The sequence below is a fragment of the Macaca mulatta genome, chromosome 11, assembly GCF_049350105.2.
Source record: "Macaca mulatta isolate MMU2019108-1 chromosome 11, T2T-MMU8v2.0, whole genome shotgun sequence".
In the NCBI taxonomy this organism is placed as follows: domain Eukaryota; kingdom Metazoa; phylum Chordata; class Mammalia; order Primates; family Cercopithecidae; genus Macaca; species Macaca mulatta.
Genome location: NC_133416.1, coordinates 31,532,103 through 31,553,727, shown reverse-complemented (window position 1 = coordinate 31,553,727; position 21,625 = coordinate 31,532,103). Strand labels below are relative to the sequence as shown.

General features: G+C 40.8%; 1 protein-coding gene and 1 long non-coding RNA gene across 3 annotated transcripts in view; one reads left to right on the top strand and one right to left on the bottom strand.

The window, feature by feature from the left end:
• FAR2 (fatty acyl-CoA reductase 2) overlaps nt 1-13,149 on the bottom strand; it is a 185,825-nt gene extending 172,676 nt beyond the window's left edge. The window contains exon 1 of one of the 2 annotated variants that reach the window (XM_077952828.1): nt 12,960-13,149. The gene's annotated coding sequence lies outside the window, so the exon portion shown is untranslated. Of the gene's footprint in view, nt 1-12,768; nt 12,907-12,959 lie in introns of those variants that run through there. The other variant, XM_015151153.3, reaches the window with a different exon arrangement.
• Nucleotides 11,109-20,613, top strand: LOC144332690 (uncharacterized). Its single transcript, XR_013400661.1, has 2 exons — nt 11,109-12,206; nt 17,509-20,613. It is a non-coding gene; the product is annotated as an uncharacterized LOC144332690 (long non-coding RNA).
• Nucleotides 20,614-21,625: the final 1,012 nt, after the last annotated feature.

The following is a 21,625-nucleotide window of genomic DNA, read 5'->3' as shown; positions in this document are numbered from 1 at the left end:
TACTAATAAATTGAACTCTATTAAGATTAAGAATTTGTGTTCATTAAAAGAGTAAAAAGGCCAGGTATAGACTGGGAGAAGACATTGACAAAGTGCATATCCAACAAAGGAATTGTACCCAGAATATATAATGTATACCCACAAATTACTATGAAAAAAGATAACCCAATAGACAAATGAGCAAAGACTTGGGGACATCACAAGAGAAGATATCCAAGTGGCCAATAAATATATGGAAAGGTGCTCAATCTTTTTACTTACCAGAGAAATACAAATAAAACCACCATGCCTCACAACTACTTTTCCACTCAAATGGTTAAAATGAAAATGACGGAAAATAAAAAGTGTTGACAAGAATGTGGAACAAGGGAAATTCTTGACTGCCACTGCTGGGAGTATTACTTGATCAATCACTTTGGAAAACGCTTTGGCAGATTTATTAAAGCTCTTTGAATAAAGCAATTTCACACCTAAGTATATCCCAAAGAAATGTGTATGTGTGTTTAACAAAAGACATTCTCAAGAGTGCTCATAGCAGCTCTAGTCATAAGAAACTCACAATGGAAACTACTAAAGTTTTCATCAACAGAATGGATAAAGTATGGCATATTCACAGTATGGAGTACTATACAGCAATGTGAATGAATAATCTACAAATACACACAATAATTTGGAAGGATCTCATAACCATAATATTGAGTAAAGAAGCCAGACATAAAAAAGTATTACTGTATAATTTCATTTATACAAACTCCAAAAACTGGTAAAGCTAATCTATGTTTGAACTTAGCTAATCTGTGACTTAGATGTCAAGACAGTGGTTAATCTGGGAGGCACTAGGGACTGCCCAGGAGTATGACGGGAGCTTATAGGATGCTGATAAATGTTTTTCTCTTTTTCTTTTTTAACTTGGAATACAGAATCTGGGAGGTGTGTGTGTGTGTGTGTTATATGCATTTATGATATATTCACTTTTCTACATGGATGTTATACCTAATAAAAAATAATAAAGATAATGTGGAGAAGAAACTCTTGGTGAAGTCAGTAGTCATTACTTATGTTCACTATTAATCCATACTAAAAATATATGTACTTTTTCTTAGTACACAGAAAGTGGTTTATAGATAGTTTCATCTCATTTTCCATTGTGATAATAAGGAGTCAAGTAATAATTTCCTGGGTGTTATGGATTGAATTGTTTTATATGTCGAAGTCCTAAACCTCAGTGCCTTAGAATGTGACCTTATTTGGAAACATGATCACTGCAAATACAATTAATTAAGATGAGGTCATACTGGAGTGGGGGGAGTCCCTAATCCAATATAATGGATGTCTTTATAAAAAGACAGATATATGCATAGAAAGAAGATGTGAGACACAAGGAGAAGGCAGCCAACTATTAGCAAAGAAAGAGAGGTCTGGAACAGATCCTTCCCTCACAGCCCTCAGAAGCCATCCCTGCTGACACCTTGATCTCAGACATCTAGCCTCCAAAACTGTGACACAATACACTTCTTTTGGTTAAGCTGCCCAGTTTGCAGTACTTTGTTACAGCAGCCCTAGCAAATGAATACATTGGGAAGACTGAAAGGTTAAGTAACTTGCCTTTGAATACAGCCATATAGCAGGAAGTTAAGTAACTTGCCTTTGGATACACAGCCATATAGCAGTAAGTGAAGGTGATATCAAGGGTTCTTCTGCACTGGAAACACCCACCTCCCACAGTCTACCTCAATTAGCATCTCACACACTTGGCAAGGCTACTGTAGGGAATGGGCAGCCACGGAAGGTGTTATGCAGGGGAATAACGTAATCCTTTCTCTGTTTTGGAACAATGTAATACTCACTGAAGATGGAATATAAAATCCTATGTATCTCAAACAGCTGTACAGTCCCTGTAAGGAATCTTCAGAAGGCATCTTTCCTGACCTGACAGCGGCCAGAGTCTAGAGAACTTCAAGGAACTAAAATGGTCCACTTAATGGCTCCTAAAGCAGTGGTTCCCCCACGTTGTTCTGGTCATGAATTCTGTGAGAATCTGACGAAAGCTAGAAATCCTCTCATCAGACAATGCCCATACTCATCTAGTTCAGGAGAATAAGTAAGGACTTATAGGGCAGATGGTTGATTTTTGATCTTGCCTCCAGAAATAAAGACAGATAGCTGAAGATAATGGGGTTTTTCCACTTATCTTAGAGGAAGTAGGCAACTAACTACTGATCCTATGCCAAGACTCAACGGTATCATTCTGGAAACTTCATAACTTCTTCACATCGGTTATTTTTGCTCTTCCCCTCTCACTTTCCCCACAAGGATTAGCACTTAAGTACTTAAAACACCAAGAGTTTGTGTCTATCTTTAGATACAGAAAGGAAAGGAAAGCTAGAGGATGCAAGCTAGAGCTCAGCCAGTTTGAGGAAAGAGAGGACCTGGTGACACAGTGAGTAAACAAGAGGAGAAACACACAAGCTAACTAACTCCCAAGCCTTGCAGTAGTGAATCAAGAACATTGTTTTCTTGGGAAGAATTTTCATGATCTTCCCTATGGAATTTTTAATATTTCATTTCAACTTAATTTCCCATCATACGCTTTTTTTTGGGGGGGGGTAGATAGAGTCTCACACTGTCGCCCAGGCTGGAGTGCAGTGGCACAATCTTGGCTCACTGTAAGCTCTGCCTCCCGGGTTCACACCATTTTCCTGCCTCAGCCTCCTGAGTGGCTGGGACTACAGGCGCCTGCCAACACGCCCAGTTAATTTTTTGTATTTTTAGTAGAGATGGGGTTTCACCATGTTAGCCTGGATGGTCTCGATCTCCTCATTCTCCTGAAGTGCTGGGATTACAGGCATGAGCCACCGCACCCAGCCTCCCATCTTACTCTTATTGGTGTTAAGTGCTTGGTGCTATGGGAAGTCAAGTCGCTGACTGGGACTGGTTAGGAGACAGAAGAAGGGAAAATAAAGATGTATGAGCATTGCATATTTACACACTGGATATCATTACTGAAAAATTGCACAAACTCCAAGTTGCAACTGGCCAAATATTGCTCAAAGAGTAGGGGGTACTAAAATTTGAGGACTGGTACTATAACTTGTTTTGCATTCTATTTGCAAAGCTAAACATCCTGCCTGGCTCATAGTAGGTACTCAGTAAATCATACGAATGAATAAATGAATGAATGGAATGGAATGGGAATGGGAATTGCACTCATAAGATGTGGATACTAGCCTTGATGCACCCGCTAAATAGATGTGTGACAAGCCACTTAATGTCTTCGGAACTGGCTTTTCTTTTCTGTAAGAGAGTTGAACCAAATATAGATATGGTACTTGAACATTCTACAATTTCCAGTGTGAATATACTTAGTTAAGACAAAGCTATTTACACTCACTGCTATGTACTGTAGACAAGATGGTGTGATATGTGCCAACATATAGTATGTATAGGAGTTCAAGGAAGTCTAATTTGGGAAAAGTTTGTTCTGTCCTAAAAGAAACTGAGACCTAAATTTACCTAAGTGTCATCCTGTGATCAGGAACGTACTCAGCAGCACTTGCATAACCATTGCCTCCGGCAAAACTGCACCAAAATAGTAGAAGGAAAACAAGGAAGAGGCAATGTCACACTTCTGCTAAGAAGAGAGTTATGGCAAGTACAAGTTGCTGAGAAAGAAGCAAACTGTTCATTTGGATGAGGGAAATCAATTCTTTCAAGCCATCAGAGATTCCTGCAGCTTTGAGAATAGTTTGGTAAGTGGATCTCAATCCCCAGAAAGCTCTTTGGTTAAAGAACAAGTGTCCACCTTTTAGATCATGTGCTTAGCTTCAGGGGAGATATGTCTTGAAGGTATTGTGTAAACAAAACACAGGTGAAATAAGATTCAATTCAAAATGAGACAATAGTTACAGTGAAATATAAAGAGAAATACAAAGTTGGCTTTATTAATATTTTTACTTATTACTATTTACTGACATAAAGTTGCTTTTATTAATATTTACTTATTAATTAATATCTATCAGGAACAATATTATTTTAAGTAAACAGTTTCTCTTAAGTTTTAGGCAAATTTCTCTATGATTTCATTAACTGAATACCATCCATCTTTAAGATGCTAAACCTATGTTACTTCTATCCATACAACTTGCAGTATTACATATACTTTATTGAAAATAATAAGCAAAAATCTTTAATACATGCACAAACATTGAATTGTTACAGTTTCTTTTACTCAGTTTAGCTTGGCAGATTCTTTTGGTTTCTTGACAATACTGTGCACTGGTGAATCTAATTCTGCTGGAAGTGCTTAAGTGATTTCAAATATGTTGGGACCAGACACATAACTTAATTGTCATCCTAATTTCCAAGGATCTTGCTTTCAAGGATACCTGGGACATTTGCTCACTTCTGTGGAATGTGCCCTTTCAATGACCTGTAATAAATAGTGAACCATTTTTTTAAAAATGATCTAAAATGTGGGGTGTTTTCACAATGACTTTTTCTCATTTCTTGACACAGGAAATAATATTCTTACCTCCTGTGGTCATCCTGTTATTCATCAGCAAATTCTACTGATCCAACAACTTCCCAGCTAAGGTGGAAGGATGAGTAAGTGGGTTGGAGAAGCCATATTTTTGTCTTTTCTACACAAATTCACAGGGAGGAGTGTTTGCTTTCTCTTCCTCCCTTCAGGTGTGGGCTTCAATGTTTTGGGGCTGTCTCTGGAGAATCCTGGGAAGTTAAAATGCCTTAAAAGCAAGATGTCCAAAAGCCATAGGGGATACATATCATCAACTGCAGCTTGAAAAATGCTTTTGCAAAACTGCAGCGGTTAAGGATGCAAAATGATCTAGGACTTTGAAATAATACAGCTAAATCAACAAGCAAATGTTATTCTTAGTGTCTGGCAATTATAGTAAGACTTTTTTTTCATTGTTTAACCACATTGTTTAATCAGTTTTCATTGTTTAATTGCATTGTGTGGTCACATTGTTTTATATACATACATACATATATATATATATATATATATATATATATATATGTATAATGTCCTTTGCTTTAATACATGTTGATTAAAGTGGGAAAATGTCTATTGAATGAAGATGTCACCTGTAACCAGTCCTCTTTAAAAAGTTAGATATCTTACAGAAATCTCCCAGTCAATATGGCTGGCAATGAGACCCCAAATCCAAACTCTGTGATCCCACAGCACATCCTCATCTAAAAATATTTTATGACAGCAGTAACAGAGCCAAGCACCAGGCCTCGAGGGTCTTATTTTCTGACTCTATGTTCCATGGAAATACCTGGACTAGCTATTCCAAACTCCCCCTGTGCTGTGGCAACTACTTATGAAACACCTGGGGATCCTCACACCAAAGATTCTGATTCAGTAGGTTTAGGGTGGGGACAGAGAAATGTGTATTTCTGTCATCTAGAATTGAGGCTGTCACCCCTAAACTACCACTCTTCATACAAAAGTGTGCATTAATAATAATAAAAAAAGATTAAAAAGATTGGCTTCATTATTGAAATAAAAATCAGAGGTGACTACTCATAGGAAATCCAATCTGCTCAGAGGTAACAAAATAAAATCGTTAAGTTATAGTAGATTTAATTTCCCCCTTACCTCTGGAAGCCATAGTTTTATTTATCTGAGTGCCTATCCTGTATATAGGAGTTCAAATGTTTGAATAAAATTTAAAAGTGATCACTTTTGCGACTGTCTTCTGCTCTTTACATGGGCATGCAGCATTAGCAACACTAGCCATCAACAAAAACTGGCATTGTTGGCCAACAATGCCAACAATGGTTTGTTTCATTTTTAAAATTAATACTATTTTAAATTTACAAATTATAATTTCATACATTTAGAGGATACAGTAGCCACCACTTATCATTTTTGTGGTGAGACATTTGAAATTTACTTAGTTATTTTGAAATACACATTATCATTGACTATAGTCATCCTGCTCTGCAGTAGATCTCAAAACTTATGCCTCCTGTCTAACTGAAACTTTGAACCCTTTGACCAGCAACTTTCCTCCACCTCGACTCCCCCATTCCCATCTCACCCCCACCTTGCACCCCTACCACTTTTTGCCTTCAACTTCTGGTAACCACCATTCTTCTCTCTACTTTTATTTATGAGTTCAACATTTTTTGATTCCATCTAAAAATGAGATCATGCAGTATTTCTCTTTCTGTGCCTGAATGCGAATAATGTTTGAGGACCTACTAGGAAGTCGATTTAACTCTTTTATTTCTACCCTCTTATAAATTAAACAAATGAAAACAAAACAATTAAGATTACCTATGGCAGATGAGTTTCATAGCCTAGAGCAGGGGTCAACAAACATTTCTGTAAAGGACCACAAGGTAAATATATTAGGCTTTGAAGGTCATAATAATTGACTGGTTAGGGCACTAAAGCAGTCACAGCAAATAGGGATGATTAGATGAATGACACAAGCTGATTTCTGATAAAACTTTATAGACACTGAAGGTTAAATTTCATATAGGTTAAATTTCCTATTATTTTTCCTATGTCACATAATATTATTCTTTTGATTTTTTTCAACCATTTAAAAATATAAGAACCATTCTTAGTTCAAAGAATAAACAAAAAGGCAGGGGCCAGATTTCAGCCTCGGGCCATAGTTGCTGACCCCTGGGCTGGAACAGAGAGCTGATGAAGCCATGGAAGAAGTCTATAGCTGTGTGAACCTGTTTCTTCCCTTATGCTCTGCTGCACTGTTCTTTGGCCATAAGTTGCATTTCTGCCTCCAGCCTACCACCATACAAATGCATGGGGATCCAGGAAGTGTATATATGACTCAAAAATCAATGTTCCTACAGATGCCCTATGTAGTCACACTGTATTGCACTGCAGGGGATGGCTTACAAGGATCAGATAAGGCCCAAGCCTACCTTGGGACCTAAGAGGCCCTGGGGAGTCTTCCCCATTGTTTATGCCTCAGGTCACATGTATTAAACATGGACTTGACAAAATGTACCTTGATGAGGTCCTGCAGAGCCTAGCCAAAGAAGTAGAAATGAAAAACAAACAATTTTGCTTTTAATCAGACTGCAGATCTTGTTTCTGAATATCATCCACAGGGCAGAATTGTTTTCATCAACTTAATGCCTATTAACAGAGTCAATTCCAGTCTCCCGCTTTCCACCAACTAAGTAGGATTAAAGAGATGAGAGAAGCTTATGGTTAATAGAGAACTGTAGATGTTAAAAGGTTTAATCTATTAATATAGGACAGCATTTCCCAAAGCGTGTTATGCTGAATGCTGACTCTCTTCGATGCTCTGCTGGAAAAGCATTTCAAGGTTAAATAAGTTTAGGAAATATAGCATAAAAGACCTCTGCTTTCTTTTTTTTTTTTTTTTTTTGAGACGGAGTCTTGCTCTGTCGCCCAGGCTGGAGTGCAGTGGCCGGATCTCAGCTCACTGCAAGCTCCGCCTCCCGGGTTCACGCCATTCTCCTGCCTCAGCCTCACAAGTAGCTGGGACTACAGGCGCCCGCCACCACGCCCGGCTAGTTTTTTGTATTTTTTAGTAGAGACGGGGTTTCAACGTGTTAGCCAGGATGGTCTCTATCTCCTGACCTCGTGATCCACCCGTCTCGGCCTCCCAAAGTGCTGGGATTACAGGCTTGAGCCACCACGCCCGGCCTAAGACCTCTGCTTTCTTGATGATTATTAACACGCATTAGGACATTAAAAGCTCTGAGGATTCTTGCAATAAAACTGGTTAAGTAGGTTAAATCAAGTGTTTCTCAAAGTTATATCATCAGGGAAGCTTTTCTTCCTTTACTTAACTGTTAATATCCCAATAAAATAATAATTCATACACTACAGTTTGGGAAAAACTGCTGTAGGCAAGGCAGAGGAATGACAGGGTTTTAAGCAGGGGAATAATTTGTGTTTTGGAATAATTATTTTGGAGAGGATCAGATCTTTCTTCCCTAATTTTTCTCATTTTAGGAAATTACACCATATTCCATCTATGTGCTCAAGTCAGAAAAACAGAAGCTATATCTGTCATGGTGATAACTTTTTTAAAAATTATAAAATGCAAGCGTGGTTGTAAAAATCATTCAAACAGTAGAGAGGATAGTATGAAAAGCAAAAATCTCCTCCCTCCTTTCTCTCACCCCTATCCCAGCAGCCAGTATACTTTTCCAGAGGTAATAACCAGGGCAATCAGTTTTTGTTCTATTTTTCGGTTCTTCTTATGGCATCTCTAAATCATATGCATCTGAGCCTACTGTTTTGGATTATAAGCATTTAGCAGTATCTATGAAATGAATTCATTCCCACTCTTCTTTCTGCCTCGCCCACCTCCCATATCCAATCTATCACCAAGATGTGTCAATCCAACTCTCAAAACACACCTCAAGTCTAAGCACTTCTCTCCCTCCTCCCTGACAGTACTCTCACCTCTGCTTGTCCTCCCTGGTCTTACTACCTCCAATCCTTTATCCCTCTAGTTCACTCTCTTTACTGTCTACATAAAGAGTTCCTCAAAATAGAAATTAGAACAGTCTCTGGCTTAAAAGCCTTCAATGGCAACCCACTCAAATTAAATTCAAGATCTTTATCAACACCGTGAAGCTGGGCATGATCAGGCACCTGCTCCCCTCTCCAACTGGTGTCCTGCCTCTCAGCAGTGCCCTCACCTAACAGCAGTCACAGGGCCTGCCTCCTCTCTGTCCCTTGAATGCTGCAAGCTTTTTCTCTTAGGACCTTCCCATTTGCAATTTCCTGTGCCCAGACTGCTTTTTCTCTTTGTTGATTTTTTGGGTTTTTTTAGTAACGTTAACCCCGATTTTTTTTCCAATAGCAACTGAAATCTTTCTTTGTCAAAGAGCAAGCCTTCTCAGAACACCAAAATGGAGTCAGCGCCCTTGATGTTTTTCTTAAAGCATTCTGTTCTTCTCCATGCTACTTCCCATAATGTATTCCTACATGCTTATTCTGTAAACGACTGCAGGTTCCAAAAAAATAGGGAACACATCTGCTTTGTTCAACACCAAATGTGGAAAAGCCGGCACAGTGTCTGGTCACAGAACGGGCTTAATAATTATTTATTATATGAATGAAGCTAGCCAGAGGGAATTTCTCTTACAGAGTTATCTCCTGCCTTTTCCTTACATAAAACTTCAGCTGCATCCAGATATTCCTGTTCTGCACACCTCCCACCCCAAAGTGCCACTGAGGTCCCTGGGCACCCAAAAGTCTTATTTGTTCATCTCTATTAGGACCAGAACTTTAAGGGCTATCTCTAAGGGCCTTTCCTTTTATGCTTCCCTCAGCATTTCAGCTTATTTTATTCTCTTCTTGGAAATTCATTGCACTTATTTTCTGTACCACTCATTTGGTGCCAAATCTTCTGTTGCCTTGTAACTACTTATTTGTTATTTTAAATTAATACCTTACATTGACATATTTGTCCTGCTAATGATGTCATAAGTTTACTGAATACAGGACCTGTTACTCTGTATCCTAAAGCACACTGCATGCACCTGCACAGAGTAATTGCACGAAGAACGAATCTCCATTCATCCGTTCTAGTGCCCCCATTAGAAGACCTTAATATAGGAGTTTGATCAATTCCCTTTCACACTATTTTATTCCTCTGTGGTTCTGAGTGTATTGGCGTCATGCTAACACAGACAGCTGGAGTAAAGATAAGTTTTGAGGTCACAGAGTAGTTAAGGGAGGAGTCTGGGGACAGAGGACTTACCTGTTTTCTCAGTTCCTCTTTAAGAGGCACCAGAGTTACAAAAGGTCACTAGGTGTGCTTGGCAAGAGACCAGGTGTATTTTAAATTGATTTGGCATTTCCTAGGATATTTTAAAGGATGACTTGACCAAACTTTTGAACTTACAGATTTTTTAAATTAAATGAAACGAAAAGGATTAGCCCCTCAAAAATTTTCAGTCATTGGCTCAGTTTCTCACGGTTCGATTTTTGGATGAATTAGACTCAAACATTAATTTAATTCAGTAACTACCTTTGGTATCCAAGAAGTTATTCTGCACCTTTAGTTGAAAATTCCAATTTTGTCCAAATAATATTTCAGGAGTATTTAACATACTGAATACTTGGCTACTTTTTGTTTTATTTTCCACCGAACTATAAGGGTCAGAAAAGTTCTACAATCTTTTTAATGTACTTAACCAACCTTCCTCAAGCTACTTCTGAAAAATGGAGGGCAAAGTTTAACCCTTCAACAACAGCATAATTTTTAGAAAAGAACTATTCAAAATCAGTAGACTTTTTTTTTACAATTATTATCTATTTTTACTTAGAGATAATACAACCTTGAAAATAAAGAAAGTAGAAAGTGTCATCTGTTGTTTTTATTTTGTCAATGAGGAAACTGAAATATAGGAAGGCTGAATGACATGTCCAAGGGCACCTAAGTGAGCAGCAGATAAATTTCAGGTTTATACTGGAGAACTTACCGTAAAAGTGGGATTGCTGTTAAGACAACACTGTTATTTGGTTAGTTTTAGACCAAGTTTGTCAGCCTGGGGTCAGGATATAATTGGTAGGACACACTTCAAAATGAACATTCACAGCCTCTTGTTTGAAAATTATTAAGCCAGCAGACAGTGATAGCAGAACCTTACCAAATGCAGGGCCCTTCCAAGCGCAAGGCCCTGTGCAGCTGCAGTTTTGCATTTCCATGAAGCTGGCCCTGCCTGGAGTCTCTAGACATCTAGAATATAGGAGGTTGGGCATCAAGGAGGCCATGAACTCCTGAAATTGTCAGGAGATGGAAAATTTTGTGTTAATATGTATGTATTTGTCTTTAATATTCCATAGCTTTCATCAGATTCTCAAATTGGTCTGTTACCCTCTTCAAAGGTAATACATGTTCCAACAGAACCCACAATGTCAGAATATATTGGTACGGACAAGCATGCTGGTGGTCACTATGCATGATCCTTCACAAAGCTGTATTTGTGAATAAGTAAGTTTTCATGAGTGCATGGAAATTAATGCAAAATCAAGGAATTCTTAACGCTGATGAGATGTTGCCAGAAACAAATGCACTCAAGAATGCTTCTTCAGGAGATAGGAAAGCAGATGGTGAGATGGTCAAGATGATCATATGCTTTATAAACCCCAAAGTGATACCCTAATATAAGCCATTTTATTTATTTTCAACCTCTCCATCTTCCTCTGTAATTGGATGTCACATTTTAGCCTCCTTTAAGGAAAGGATATTTTCATTTACTTTAATTTCTCTAATAGCAGTACGATTTACCAACTCATGGTGATTTACATCTATTTTATAGATAATTATAACCCAATGTTAGAAACAGGAGTAAGTGAGGAATTTGTTAATACAGCAGGTGCAAAAGCTGCCCTCAGAATTAGGAAAAGAGTACTGTAAAGACGTGGATCCTGAGAAATACTACTGATGGAATATTGACACACGAATCAGCCTGGTAAAGACCTCATGCCCATCTCCTAGAAGTCTCACACACAAATATCCCTTCTGCGGAAACGCCTGCTCTTGCAGTTTACGTGGCTGCCTTAAGTTTTTATTTAGTCCCTTGCACCGCTTTATAAATTTTGGACTAAATACACCTGTCAGTCAAATCTCCAGTTCATATAAATGGGAATATAGAGAGATGAGTAATTGAAACCAAGGGGGTAATTCTCAAATTTCCATTTGCACAGTGTCAAACTTCTCTCGACCTAGCAAACAGAAAAGCACCATCCACCTGAGTTTCCTGGTCATTTTTCTGACCGTACTCTGTCCTTGCTCGTCACATAATGGGGGCACTCTACATGATTCAACGAGTGGCCAAACTCTTGCAGATCCAGCGATAACCTTGGTTGCTCACACCACATAACTCATCCGTGGAAGAAAAGGTGCCCACCGCTGGCAGGTGTGACGCCTTCCTCTGGTTTCTAGGATAAGGTTGGGCATGAATTGTTTTAATAGACTGAGACTGCCCCGCGGGTAATTCTACTTGCTGGGAGTGTTAAGCAGCCTTCCCGCAAGCCATCTACTCCAGTTGGAGTCTTCTGGCACCTGCTCCCCTGTACACCCGCAGGATGCCCAGACCACAGGAAGGTGTCTAAAACTTCCTACGGGGGCAAATCCCGCCCTGACCTCACCAGCCGCCCCAGCACACGTCAGCCGCGACCCCGGCAAGGGTCAAGTGGAAGGGTAGGGACGCGCGCAGCTTGAGGTGGGGCTGGGGGCTGGCGAGGACCTGCTCCGGGGACCTGGGCTGGGAGCCCTGGCGGTCCCGGGCGCCGGGAGGGGACCTAGGAGCGCTGCCGTTTCACACGTGGCCCCGGCATTTGCGCTCTCTCTCCAGGAATAGCCCCAAGGGCCCAGGAGGCCTGGGCGGGACCCGGCCTCGCTCCTCTCTCCCTCGGTCCCCAGTCCCCACGGCGCGGCCCCCCACATTAACCTTCCCGGATCCTTCCCGGCTCGCTGCCCTTTGCAACCCCCGCGCGCCCCACCTTGGCGGGCTCCGCCGACGCCAAACGCGCCTAAACGGCCGGTGACGACGGGGGTGCTGCCGGGGGCAGCTTCGGGAGCAGAGCCTCCGCAAATGCTTCTCCCCTCCCACCCGCCTCACACCCACCCTCCTCGAGGTCCTGCCGGGAACCGCTCCGCCCTGCGAACCCAGCCAAGCCCTCCCTCCTGGGCCACCCCCAGTCCGGTCTGCCTTCGGAGCGCGTGGGCTCTGCGAGCGCCAGGGCTGGGGACCCTGGAATACCTGTTCCTCCAGCACGAGGATGGGGTTCAACTAGTGGTCCTCTAAATCCTGCTCCTTCCCCGAGGCTACGGGAAGCGCTCCCGCCACAAGGAAACAGCTCCGGTCTTTCTGCTCCCAAACGTGACACTCTATATATCCGGCTCGGAGACTGGGTGTGGGGCGGGAGGAAACCACCCTCCCTCCGACCTTACCCGTCGCCGCCGCTGCCTCGGCGTTGGGCGCGGAACCCGCGGCAGCCTCAGCCCGGGGCGGGAGGTGGGCGAGGGGCCAGCGAGGGCCCTACAGGCCGCGGGGAGATAGCATCGTGGGCAGGGCGGCCGCGCGCGCAGGCCCGCCCCGCGCTTCCATTCATTCAGCACCAGCGGATCCACTGGCTATGATTCCCGCATTTGTGTGGCTGCGGGGAGGGCGGGGGGTGGTTCTGGTTTGAGTGGGTTGTTTGTTTGTTTGTTTGGGGCTTTTGTTTTGTTTTGGGTTTGGGGGTGGGTTTTTTTCTCAATTTTTTAATCAGTGGGCAAGGGGACAAGGAAGCTAGAAAGGCGCCCCTCTCTGGTGTGGGGAGGGAGAACTCCCACACTGTGAAAGGTGGCGGGGTAGGGGCTGGAGGGAGATACTGAGGAGAGAGAGAGATTCAAAGGTTCTAGTCTGAACTGAACGCTTGGGGGACACACCTTTCCCCACCCACCCTAGCGGAAAAGGCAGCCAAAAATCCCAGTTTACTCAGCTTGACTACACTGCACATCCCGTGGGAGGGATGCGCTTGTATCTGCTAAAGACACTGCGGAGGCGCCCTGCAGTGACCCACGAACGCAGTGGCTTTTTAAAACTCAAGGGCGTGAGGGTGCAGGGTGATGCGAGGACTTCAGGCGAGGTTTCCTCACACTCGGGGTTTGAAGGGCAGAAATCCGGCTCTGCCCGCCTATGGTGGGGTGGGGGTGGGTAGGAGACTAGAAAGGATCAGAGATGGGGGCTGCAGGAACAGCAGCGAGCCAGCTGTGCTCAGCAGCACTTTTCCGGATTTAAAAGATAAATAAAGATGTTTCATTTTTTAGCCTGGTAGCTTTTTGGGGGATTTGATCATTGTTAAATTTTAAACGGAAAAACTGCAGCTGCCAGGCAAGCCTTGTAGAGGGATGGACAGGCACGTGAGTGGAGCCCTTGGCCTCAACCAGGAAGTGCTGAAAAACGGCCAACGCCCATCCTAATTCCCTGGACAATGGAGGAGGTAAATTTCCAAATAAATATGGTGTGTTAAGGAAAATAAAAAAGAAATATTGTCCTATAAGCTGTTCTGATTCTCCTCGTTATAACAATCGACATGCAATTAAAGAAATAAAATTTGACTTATGAAAGTTAGAATTAAGGAGCGATTTCATGAAATTAATAACACCCATCTTGAATTCTCTACTACTGGGCTGTTTAATTAAATGTGTTAACCAAAGTGTAACCTAAAGACACTGACTAATTTCCTCTGGTGACTGCCTGAATGCAAAAGACAGAAAAAAAGTTACAACCAAATTTATAGTATTTTGCGTTACCCCTCCCTCCTCAAGAATAAATTTGAATGTATCTTCAAAATGTGTGTGACAGCACTTGAAATGATAATGTCAAAAGCTGGTGAAAACATATAGAAATCACTTATCAGATAGCAGATGGAAGGTAAATTGTAACCACGCTTTTGTTGGAAAGCAGTTCAGCAACACATTCCCAAGGTGTTCAGTACCGAAATTGTTTCTTGTTCTGGACCCAGATTCCCATGTCTTAGAATGTATTCAAAGGAGATAATCCATAAAAGAGAAATGTCGCATGTACATAGTTGCATATTTATTACTGAGTTGTTTATAAAGTAGGAAATTAAAAACACTTTCAGTGGAATGTTCATAGATAAAATATAACTTTAATTATAGATTACAGCACCACAATTGATCATCACCATTTAAAATGCTATTCATATATGTAGAATGTATTAGTTTGCTAAGTCTATCATAAGGATGCACATAAACTGGGTGGATTAAACTATAGAAATATATTATTTCACAATTCTGGAGGCTAGAAGTCGAAGATCAAGATGTCTGCAGGGTTGGTGCCTTATGAGGGCTTTGAGAGAGAATCTTCCACGATTCTTACCTACTTCCAGTGGTTTCTTGTTGGTTTGTAGAAACATGACCCGTCTCTACTATAATCTTCATATGGCATTCTCCCTGTGTTCATGTCTGTGTCAAAATTTCTCCTTTTTATAAAGATACCAGTCATATATGATTTAGACCTCACCTTAATGGCCTCATTTTAACTTTACTAATTAAATTTGCAACCACTCTATTTCCCAATAAGCTCACATTCTAGAGTACTGGGGCTTAGGACTTCAATATGCAAAACTGGCGGGGATGGAGAACACAGTTCCACCCATAACAGATAATAACAAAAAGAGGCAATGTAGTGGGTTGAATAGGGGCCCCAAAAGATATGTCCTAAGGCAAATCCCCAGAACCTGTGAATGTGACTTTATTTGAAAAAAAAAGACTCTATATGTAACTAAGTTAAATATGTTGAGATGAGATCATCCTGGGTTATCCAGGTGAGCCCTAAACTCAACGGCAAATATACTCATATAATAAAAACAGAGGGAGATTTGAGATACACACTGGAGAAGGTGATGTGAATATAAGGCGGAGAGAAACTGGACCCACGTGGAAGCCAGAGAAGCCAAGAAATGCCAACAACCACCAGCAGCTGGAAGGGGCAAAGAAGGATTCTCCCCTGGAACCCTTACAGGGAGCATGGCCTCATCTTAATTTCAGTTTGCTAACCTCCAAAATTATGAGAGAATACATTTCTGGTGTTCAAGCCACCCAATTGATATCAACTTTGAAAGGAGTTAGCCAGCTTGCTTTAGGCAGACAGTAAGGGAAGGGTCCCCAGAGAACCTCCAACCCATGTTTTGTGCAGATAAGGGAACTTGCACAGATGACTTACCTAAACATGCCTTCAGAGGACTAAGGGCCCACATGCGCACTGGAAGAATGGGGTGGAGCCGCCAGGAGTTTGTGCCTTTTATCATTAGGGAACCTAGCCTTATCAGCTTGTATGTAAAACCCTTGTATTCAACTGTGAAGGGGGCAACCAGGAACCCACTTTCAGGACACCCTCTTAGCTTAGAGCTTTCCTTTTACTTAATAAATTCTACACCACTCACTCTTCGAGTGGCTGCATGCCTAATTTTTCCTGGTTGTGAGACCAGAACCCAGATCTAGCTGAGCTAAGGACAAAAAAATCCTGCATCAGTTTGGGGGCTCGCCTGGGATACCTGGAGGAAGAGTAAATGAAGACCCTCCCAAACCCTTCTCTTTCTCTTCTGTGCCTTCTTGTCCTCAGAATTTTTCTGAAGGCAGATGCAGCACCGAACCTCTGGTGAGCCGATTAAGAATGAATGGCGCAGCTACAGTGGACAGGATGCTGGAGAGGAACCCAACACCACCCCTCCATCATTCTTGGGGCTGGGAACGTCGGCCTCATTCCAATCCAATCTTTTCTATGGCATTTTCCTTCTTTTTGGTGGGGGGTTGTCATGGCGCCTATCTCTTCTTTTGTAATGTTAAGGGTATTATTACACACTGCACAGATATCACTAGGTAGAGTGAGCCTTTGGCCCAGTCATCAGATACGCAATTCAAAACAATGCGATTTCTGTTTGTTCTTAGAGGCATTCCACACCCCACCTCAATGATTACAGGTGTGTGTGGGGGACTCATGGGCAAGCAATGACTCCCTGACCCCCCCACTCCCCCTGCTGGGGCACATGGCCAAGTCCGCCACATGTGCATGCTATGTCCAATGGCCAGGCAAGGCAAGAATGAGCCCTGGCTGCTACTTGGATCCCAAGGCAGTCTCAGGGGTCAGGGTCCCCACGCAGCTGGCCGGAGAGTTGGCCAGCATTTCCCATTCACTGTCCCCTCCCGCCACACGTCCATGAAATCTTTCCTCCCCTGGTTGAGCCAAGAAGAGGGTTCAATGATTAAGAGTTTTTCACCCTGTTAGAGGAACCTATTTGCATAAAGCAAGATGTTTCTTTTTTTTTCCTTCCCCCCCACCTCAAAGCATCTTCCCCACCCTACACTTAAGCTATTTTATTTTCCCCTTTTTATCCACCATGTCAGGAGTTAGGTTTCTTTTCCTTTTGGACAACATCTTATTAGGCCCAGACCTCTACACACAAGACAGCCTTTTATCTACCTTGTTTGAGGGGGACCCAGCTCCACAGCTTTTCCTTAGCATGATGAATTCCTGCCAATTAGGCCCCCTTTCATTTCATGGATGGAGGTCATGCTAGTATCCATGGCATAAATGTGTTCCAGGGAACTCAAAGCTTACCAAAAACAGGGAGGAGGCAGCATGTGGGTAAATGCAGATAATTATCACCACCTAGGCCTCCCTGTTAACATGAGGGAAAAGCCACACTGGCACCCATGGGCGGCACCTTGTTGAGGTTGCTGGGACTTGGAGATATGAGGATGGAAGAAGGAAGGGGGGCCTCTTCTCTCTCTCCCTCACATACCCTGGATATTTCCTAGAAAGAAAAAAGAACAAGAGATGCCTTGTTCTGCCTCTTTCTAGATGGGTAACCAATAGTGTTCAATCTATCAGGAGTCTTGAATACCTCCTGAATCACTGGGACTCCTTTGAAAAAAAAAATATATATAACTCTTTCTTTTTCCTTTTTCCTCCTCTGTCCTCTCTTCGCAGATGGGTAATTGTGTCCCTGTAACACAGGACGCTCCCCTCAGATGCATCCCCCAAACTGGGAAAAATAAATTTCCTCAAACCTTAAACTGCTTGGCTTAAAATGGATCTTGGAGGAGGGGAACCCAGAAGGCTGATATGCTGGCAAAAAAGTAAAAGTTCTTACCAGTCAGACTTTTGGCCGACCTCTCCCTGTACAAACTGGTAAGATAAATGGTAAATGTCACTATTTACATCCTCTGTAACATTTTGATTATTTGAAGAAAGGATTTATGAGGCCAGTCTTGGGCTGCACCCAATCTGGTGAGCTTTGCATGTGTCTTTCTGTATGGTTTTGTTATAAGAAGGAATGCCTTAGGATAGAAAGCAGGCCTAGGACCCCAAAAAGCCTGCTGTTCAAGCCAGCCCAGCAAACTGGTCGGTAACGAGCTTTGCTGCAGGTCTCCATCTTGTTTCACATCCTTGAGAGCTTGACCTTGTAACCACATGGGAGTACTTTCTTTTGGCCTTTGCCATTTTACAATGGCAGCCCAGGTTCAATCCTGGCTTAGGGGATGGATACTTTCTGGTTAATATCTGTGTGACTTTTGCCATTTGCTGATTCTTTTCCTGTCCATGAACAACTTCTGGCTTCCTTTGTTGAATCATTCTTTCTCTAGCTACCTTTAAAGATTTTAGATTTTGTAGAAATTGCTTACCACCTCTTTGAAAATACCTTGCACACTCATGGTTAAGCCATAACCTTAATTGAGGCTTGCTATTTTCACCTGTTTCACTTTTGGTAAAGTTCAAAAGTTAGAAATACTGGCTACCTGGCATGGCTAAAGTTGGGTACTAAGGAATTTAACAGGATTTTCTTAAAGAGTGCTCAGCTTAATTGAAAGTGGATATCCAGGCTATAGGTATATTTTAAAGGCCTTTATGTTTTTCTCTTTCTGGATCTTGTTTTTCTGAAAAAGTGGTTTTTTGGTGTTTTTTTTTCTGTCAACTGAATTATTTTTCTCCATTTTGTCTTGCCACTCTTTATGCATGCAGGAGAGGCCCTAAGATAACATCTGAGGGCATGGGACTTGGTGGTAAAAACAGAGAAGGTGCCGCAGACCCCATTTTTGCAAGAAACCTCTGTTTTCTTTACAGAACCCCAGGAATTGAAAGTTGATGGATCCCTCTCAAAAATCTGTTTTTGTCTTCTGGCTATGCCTGTTTATTAGGCCCTAGAAACTGTATGCTCTCCTAGCGGTGCTTTTGAAGGGTTCCACCCTGAGGCCAATAATCCAACTGGGAGATTGGCAAATGAAAAATCTTACAATTACTGTATCTTCTCCTGTCTGTCTGTGTAATTATATATGTGTTATGTGTGTGATATTTATTTAAAAAGAGCTCTAATTGGCCTAAAGAAAAACAAGTGCTGAGATCAAATATTTTTGAAGGAAAAATAAAAGCTGTAATGCCTCTTAGTTCATGTGACTTTAATGTTTGATAAATAAAAACAATTTTAAAGATAATTGGTAAAATACAAATGTCTTCAGAATGTAAACAAGTGGTCTAAATTATGTGGGTTAGATACTAGGTTTGCTAAATGTTTTAAGGTTATAAACTACTTCTTTGTTATTTGAGAACTTTTTGACCTGCCTGCTTTACAATTTGGTAAGGCTGAGGACATGTGGAATTAACCACGCCCTTAACTATACTGGAAAGAGTCAGACCTTATCTGTGCCTAGTACATAATTTAAATAACCAGGTTTTACACTAAAATTAAAAATTACGAAGAATTGCTGTTATAACATGTAATTGAGATGACTGAAAATAGATTTACATGCAATGTGTATAAAGAAAGTAAAATATGTTTTTAGTAAAAGATAAGAAGACATGGGAATGTAAGTTTTTGCCTAGGGTTAAAGGATTGTTTTGAATTAAATAAGATAAAACTGAAGGTTTAAATAAGTGGGGAAAGGTTTGTAAAAATAATCTTATAAAAGAAGCTCTATGTGTAACATACTGACTAACTTCAAAAGGGGATTATTTAGTTTTTCTGTAAATTAAGCATTGAAATAAAAGCATGACGAGGTTTTCTTGAGGCACTGACCTACTCTTTAACAAAAATTTGTAGAGGGTTATAAAAGGTTTACAAGAATTTCATCTCATGGTCAAATTGGTTAAGACTGAATAGAATTATCTATAAGGTTTCATTTTTAAATGGAGTTGATATTAATAGTACACTAATGCAAGAGTAAAATTCAGCTTTCTCCCTTGAACAAGATTTTCACATAATAGTAAAGGATAATGAAAAGGTTTTGCCTGTTTAAAAATTTTTGAGTCATCATTTTGGCTAAATAAATAATCTATAGTAATCTGGAATTCTATTTCATAATATCAAGTGTTTTGAACCTTTAACACATTTAACAGACTTCCTAAAATCAAACTTCAGCTTCAAAAATTGTCTTTCCTAACCTCTAGCTTTTGGATGCTACAGATGGCCCTTGGAGTATTCAAAAGAAAGGTAAACAGGATTATTTTCATATGTTTAGTTACATGGGATTGCCAAAATAATGTTTAATCTTCTTCAGGTTATATTTCAGTGAATAATATTAATATATGTTCCAAAGTTGTATGGGATTTTAAAAATTATAATGTCTGAGTATATGCTATCAATCATAATTAAGATTATTATATCAAGTTATTGTAAACCACAGAAATAACCACATTTCTTTGTCAATTGTGTTTTTGACTCTACCCTGGATATTTTGTCATTCACAGATAATTGTTGTCTTGCCTTAATCCTTTTTAAAAGATGGTTTATAATCAGCTATAGGATTTTGACTGGTGCTGTTAAATGTAGGTTTCTGATATCTCTGGATATTATAATATTAGAACAAAGGAAAAATGTACAGGACTTCTGAAGAGCTGAAATGTTGATGAGTATCAAAGAGAACAAGAGTTAACAGAATGGACTGAACTAACAGAAAACTGAAGTAATCTTTTTAACCTTTGTGCTTAAATCCTTGCTGATCCTTGTTTTGTTACTCAGAATCAAGGAAACTTATTTTGAGCTATTTACAGTCTTTAATAATTGAGTAAAATATGCACCTGTGAATAAAATTTGGAGCATATTTGTTTCTCTCTGCCTGGCTTCTCCAGAATTTGAAAACTATTTGTGAGTATTCTTAGCTTATGACAATATACTTATGTGCACTAGTGCAATAGGAATCAATTTTCTTTTGCAACAGGACACAATTGGAGAAACTGGTTGTTTTACCAAGGCTTTGGCTGGAAGGATATGCTTCCCTTTAAGGAATCAAGTTTGACTTGTAGCGTCAATAAAAGCCCCTTGGGAAAATTGGCCTTATACTTTGTTTACACAACCCATGTACAGGGTTCCTAACCTGTGGTGAGTAAAGAATGTCACTTTCTCTTTCTTTTTTTTTTTTTTTTTTTTTGAGATGGAGTCTTGCTCTGTTGCCCAGGCTGGAGTGCGGTGGGGTGATCTTGGCTCACTGCAAACTCCACCTGCCGGGTTCATGCCATTCTTCTGCCTCAGCCTCCTGAGTAGCTGGGACTACAGGCGCCCACCACTGTGCCCGGCTAATTTTTTGTATTTTGAGTAGAAACAAAGTTTCACCATGTTAGCCAGGATGGTCTTGGTGTCCTGACCTCATGATCTGCCTGCCGTGGCCTTCCAAAGTGCTGAAATTACAGGTGTGAGCCATTGTGCCCAGCCAAGAATGTTACTTTCTACCAAGCCCAGGAGCCCCATGTTTTTGCCACCTTAAGAAGAGAGGAATTTACCTAACTTATAGGTATTTGAGCGTACAAACCCTTTGCTAAGCTCAGCTTTAAAAGATCTTATCTGAAATTTCCTGTGAAACAGAGTTTCATCAAAGCCAATTTAAAAGCCTATGTGAAAAATAATTATTCTTGCTACACTTTATGCAAATAACCAGGTCAAGCATAAGACTAAAGTTTATTTTGCAAAAAACTCAGTCCTATCATGATTTGTTTTAGACAAAAATGAGGACTGGAGAGAGAAAACTGACGTTTCAAAACTTATCATACACTTGTCATTAAATTCTAATCTCTTTTTTTTTTTAAGTTTCTGCCTACATTTTAGACTAACTCTGCT